Source organism: Petaurus breviceps, unplaced genomic scaffold (assembly GCF_028583685.1).
Source record: "Petaurus breviceps papuanus isolate PSGF00001 unplaced genomic scaffold, PetGlider_PUasm1.0 350, whole genome shotgun sequence".
Classification (NCBI taxonomy): Eukaryota; Metazoa; Chordata; class Mammalia; order Diprotodontia; family Petauridae; genus Petaurus; species Petaurus breviceps.
Window position 1 is genome coordinate 1,225,560 of NW_027186199.1, and position 5,711 is coordinate 1,231,270.

General features: G+C 45.1%; 1 long non-coding RNA gene across 1 annotated transcript; it reads right to left on the reverse strand.

Moving 5' to 3' along the window:
• Positions 1-1,317: 1,317 nt before the first annotated feature.
• Positions 1,318-4,146, reverse strand: LOC138168057 (uncharacterized). The gene is made up of 3 exons (XR_011170023.1): positions 3,449-4,146; positions 2,348-2,405; positions 1,318-1,436 (listed from the first exon to the last, which is right to left on the reverse strand). It is a non-coding gene; the product is annotated as an uncharacterized lncRNA (long non-coding RNA).
• Between the last annotated feature and the right edge of the window lie 1,565 nt (positions 4,147-5,711).

Below are 5,711 nucleotides of genomic sequence, written 5' to 3' on the forward strand. Positions count from 1 at the left end.
TTTGAAAAACCCAGATGTTGATTTGATATGGATGTAATGGCCGGACAGTTTGGAAAGCTGTCTACTTGATCTGTTTCTGTCTTGATAATTCTGCCTGTATACTTTGAAGTTTGGGGTGCTGACCTTTTTCCCCTGAACGAGGTAAACGATATATGTTTGACTGATTAAAGTAAGTTTGTTAACCCATTTTGATTTCCTTTATCAAAGCAGATCCAAGAACCTGTGTTGGCAGACACCCTGGGGATGCTGGGATGCTTGCTGCTACAACCAGGAATGAAGACCGACTGACAAGCAAGATTGTTACTCCACCTATAGACTCATAAGAAATAGTCTCCCACAAAGGAAATGGTTCTTCATCCTTTATGCATCTCAGGTACTGTCTCATCAACTGACTTCCCCTGATGTGATACTACTCCTTGTAAATGTAAACCATTTACAATAAAATATTGCAAACGTTAAAAAAAAAAGAGAAGATAATTTATTTAGCACCTATTTGGTACTTAGGGGGATACAAAGATAGATAAGTGAGATGTGGCTTCTTCCTTGCTGTCTCCTGAAAAGATGTAGGCTCCAGTAGAGAAATTAACAATCTCCTGGGAGAATATCTTCTTCTAATGGCTCACATTTCTATGTTATCTTCATGACAACCTTGCAGAGGAGATAGGGAGATAAGATTAAACTAGTTTTGCTTGGCCCCAGAGGATAGGAGTAGGAGCAATGGGCAGAAGTTTCAGTTTCAGACTTTGATAAGAAAAAGACTTCATAACAGGTGAGAAGCATTGAGAAGTTGGACGGTTTGATTCTGGAGGTAGAGTTTCCCCTCACTAGAGGTCTTCAAGCAGAGACTGGATGATTCACTTAGTAGGGATTCCATGAAGGGGGATTGCTGTTCAGTTTTGTCTTGGACCAAATGGCCTGTGGGTTCTTCCCAACTCTGAGATTCTGAGGCAGTCTGGCTTTCTTTTAGATGCAAATGAATCTCTTGAACACTTTGGGGACCAAATACCTGAGTTTATCTTTCTCTTCAGGGCTATAAGGGATATTCAAGGAGCACTAGCACCTCTGGTGAGAGGATTTGCCAAGCCCTTTTCAGGGCTGTTCACCCACCTTTGGTGGCTCCCAGAAGCTGCAGCATGCATAGCAACCACACCCCAGTAAAGCTGTCTTGGCAGAAGGCCTAAACCAGGTTGAGGGTAACTGATGGGCCTAAAACCCATCAGTGAGTTAGGGGGATGTCTATCCAAAGCATGTGAAGACTTCTCCCAGCAGAATTGGTGGATGAGAACAATTTGTTCTAAGGGCTATGAAGGCAGCTGAAGTAGGTGCTATGGAGTGCTCAGAGCTTGATCAGACATTGAAGATGCCAAGGTCATCCACTGCCTTGTGGGCATTGCCAGTCATCTTGATTTTTGTCTTGCCATTGGACTTTGATGAATCTGGAAGAGAGAGTAAGGCTGATGACTTTGTGCTCCTCTGCTTCACTTCAATTCAATTCATGCAGGAGTCAAGACATCACCCCATGATGTCACTGATCCTCTATGAAAAATGAAGTATAAACAACATCTTTCTCTCCCACAGTCTAGAGAAAGTATACACAAGGTAAGGCCTGCAAGAATCCGAAATATATGACCTGAAAGTCAGGAGGCAGAGGGGATCGGGGGGAACTCCTGCTCCATTTTCTTAGGCAAAAAGAAACTAAGGATAATAATAAAGAGTAAATGTAGTCTTTGTCTTATCATTGCCCGCCTCACCCATCTGAAGTCACCGGTTTCCATGAAGAAATATTTAAGACCAACTAGTCAAGTGAGCTAAGAGAGATCAGGCCAGACACTGGTAACTGACTCTCGTTTTCTTGTGTTTTGTCCTTTTTATTCCTCTGGATGAATAGCCAGTGTGTGTGTGTGTGTATGTGTGTGTGTGTGTGTGTGTGTGTGTGTGTGTGTGTGTATCATGGTTCCTCATGGATAAAAAGCTGGCCTTGAAGCCAGGCGTGCCTGTGCCTCTGACACATACTGGCTGTGTGATCCTCGGGAAGACTGACAACCTCTCAGAGTCTTAGACACAAGCTCTAAGACTATTTGTTGCAGATAGGAGAAGGAGAGCAGGCTGGATACAACCCTCCATTGGATCTGGGAGCCTTTCCTCCCTTCATGCAGAGAGCAATCCGTTCATAACTGCCTATCTGTCCTATGGAACTTGTTCATCTGGTCTTAGCATCTTATTCCCCCTTTCCTTAACTCTCTGTCACTGTTAGCTGCAGAAATAGAAGGAGGTTCTAGTTTTGTACTTGTCTTCATTTTATGGGTTACTATGGTCAACTGCCCAGAGGAGGCATCTCTGCACTTACCTATATGGAATAATCTGTGGCTGAGGCTGTCCAGGAAGATTTTCCAACACAGTGGATCCTAGGAGAGCACCAACAACACGATGCAGGATGATGGGGCAATCAAGGGAGCCCCCTCCCATCCACTCTAGTGGGGACATTTTTCCAGCTAATGAGTAACATGTGTTTGGGCCCCTTCTTGTGTCACATGTTTCTCTGGTTTTGTGATGAAGGACTTTTACTTTGAGATGACTAAGCAAACTCTTGTTGGTCACTGTGGAATTGCACTTTGAAATGATGACAAAGTCCGCTTGTTGGCCCAAGGGCTACTACTATGCAGGAAGAGCTGCCTGCTCAGGAGACTTTAAAAGGAGGGATGACTTCACTTTTGCTGTATTCCCTTCTATTGAATCCCCTCCACAGCATTCCTGACAAGTGGGTCATCCTACTTTGGCTTGAAGTCTTCCAGTGAAGGGGAACTCACCACTTCCCAAGGGAAACTATCTCACATATCTGAACAGAGCACATTGTTAGGAAGTTTTCTCTTTATATCAGACTGAAACTTCTACCCATTCCTCTTAGTTCTGTGCTCTGGGGCCAAGCAAAATTAATCCAGTCCTTCTTCCACATGACTGCTCTTCAAACACCTGATGGCAGCTATCGTGTTTGTCTCGTTTTCTTAAGGTTTAACATAAACAATTCTCCCTCAGACTTGCCATGAGTAGGACAGGATGGGATTCTCCGCCCCACCCCCTGCCCCCCAGCAGCTATGGTGGTTGTTAGCACATGGCAGGGAGAACATGTGCTGCCTAGATGAGCCTGAGACTGAACCTCAAGTCAAAGACTGACTCTTCTGCATCATGCGTCCCTTCATGAGGACAGGTCGCCAAACAGCAATCCAGAGATGCACGTGTCTTAGTGCTTAGTAGCAACCTCTTGTGGCTTGGAGGTTTTGAATTCAGGTGGCAGACTGAATCCCGCAAGAGTGACCACTGAAACAATCTCTCAGAGAAGATCACCACAAGGAGCCGATGCCGTGCCCCGGCTTGTCGGAAGATATGGACCTTGGGTGAGGTGGGAGGGGAGACAGAGCAGAAATGGGGTGGAGGGGACTGCGGTCATTACCTGTGGTACCTTGGCAGGAGAGTAAGCCTTTGTGCGGGATGGATCTCATTTGGGAAATCATGCAGTGTCTTCAGTGATCCCAAGCTTGTTGTGTGACCAAGCCCAACTTTCTAAAATCAACATTCTTCCAGTGATGCTGAGTGACTGAAATCATAAACACCCACAACCTGAGAAGAATCAAAACGGCAGGTGGCTCAAAGGGCACTGGAAAAGCACACAGTGGGTATAGACTACTGCATGTTCTCAAGAATGACTTGACTTCAGGAAGTGACCTAAAAAAATAGCACCGGGGGCATTTATAATAGGAAAATAAAATGGGTTGTTCAAATTTCCTTATTTGTAAATGGATCTATTGGACTAGATAATGTCTAAGGCATTTTCCTACTATAAATCCTATGATTGTATGAGATGGAAAGCTCTACTACACTGGTATCCCCAAGGTATTAAAATACCCAGAGGAGGGCCTCTAACATTCAGTACACCTTAATGGAGGACTTATGGAAAAATTAGAGGTTTAATACTCAAATGACCCTTAGAGGTATAGTCCAACTCCATCCCTCTGCCCCACCCCCAATGAGGACCAGGCTTAGAGACTTAGATGACCCAGGGGATAAGCAGAAGAACCTAGATTCAATCTCATGCCATCCAATTTCAAATCCAGCATTGTCTCACTGCACTGTACTGGCTTCTTTGTGGGTGAGAATTGCACAGGGTGAGAAGGAATGATGGAATTGTTCTTTGTACTGTGGGGAAAATATCCACACTGATAAAATCATGGATTCCTTGAAGTAAGTTCCCCTGTAATTACAAATAGCAAAATCCTTAGGACCTCTCCCTTCACTCTTCCACCCCCCCCCCCCTATAGTCTCCATTCCCCCCCTGCAATGCTGTCATGGGAGAGGAGAGAGAGGACAGGGCACAGTGGAAGCCAGCATATTCTTTCATAGGAGTTTCAGGAGGGAAGAACCTGGTGAAAGAGGGCAGGGCTAGCAGCTCAGAAGTAGGAAGATAAAAGGACAAGGAAAATGACTTGGCAGTTGCTCTGGATTTCTAAAGCAGGCCTGCACAACATATGGGCCCACAGGTCAATTTGCCACAAGTGGCCGTTGGGCTGTATGTTGTACAACAGGCCTGATCTAATCCTGGGGGATTCTCAGCACTGGGCATTATTACACTGCTGTCTAAGAGCCTCTGATTCTCTGGGCACTTGAAGCCAGTTGGAGCAGGGGGCAGAAGAGTGGGAAAGAGAAGCCTCTGACCTCATAATACCCTGGAGTCCCACAAAGCCATTCCTGCACAGTCCCTTGAGAAGAGGCCTCTTCATCCCAGGCACCTAAGGTGTTCTGGCCTTTGGTAAATTGAATCCACCCCATTGGCCTAGGGCATGTCTGTCCTCAACAACTATGAGGAGTTTAGGAGTGAGATTGAGCGGCTGATGCAAGAGAATGAGGAACTGAAGAAGCTGGTAAAACTGCTCCAAGAGAACCATGAGCTGAAGTCAGCACTCAAGAGCCCAGGGGGGCAGGGCAGCTCATTGAACAGTGGGATTCTCATGATACCACCTGACTCCACTACACAGATTCCTAAACGTAGGTCCATTAAATGTAAGGACCCAGAGAGAGGTGGGTGGGTCTGGAGAGGGTGTTTTAGGGGATCAGCTTGCTGTTATAGGGTGAAGTTAAATGATGCAGTCACAGTATTCAACAAAATGTTCCTAGGATTCTTATGCATACCCCCTTTGCAACATGAGGGAGTGACAGTTAAGGATAAGATTATAGACTCATCAAGACAGCTAGTAGAGGAGAAAGGCCATCCATCCATCCCTCCATTTGTCAGATATGTATTAATTACTCCTTATGTGCTCTTTGCTGAGAGTAAAAGAGATAAGTAAGAGCTAAGACATGAACCCTACCTTCAAAGACTTCCCAGTTTAGTAGGTGATACAAGGCAGAATCACTGAATATCAGAATCTGAAGGCATCTCCAAGGTCATTGAGTCCAACTCATACCTGAATAGGACACTATGCATCATGCCTAATAAATGGTTGCCCAGGGACTTTTACTTTTTACTCAGCCTATTTCACTTTTGGCTAACTGTAATTACTAGGAAGCTTTTCCTGGCATTAAGGAAGGCTTAAATCTGCCTTTCTTTGTCTAGTTCTGTCTTTTTGGGGTCAGGCAGAACAAGTCTGATCTCCCTTCCACATGATAACCCTTCCAAATGCTTAAGGACAGCTGCCATATCCTCCTGTCTTCTCTTCTTC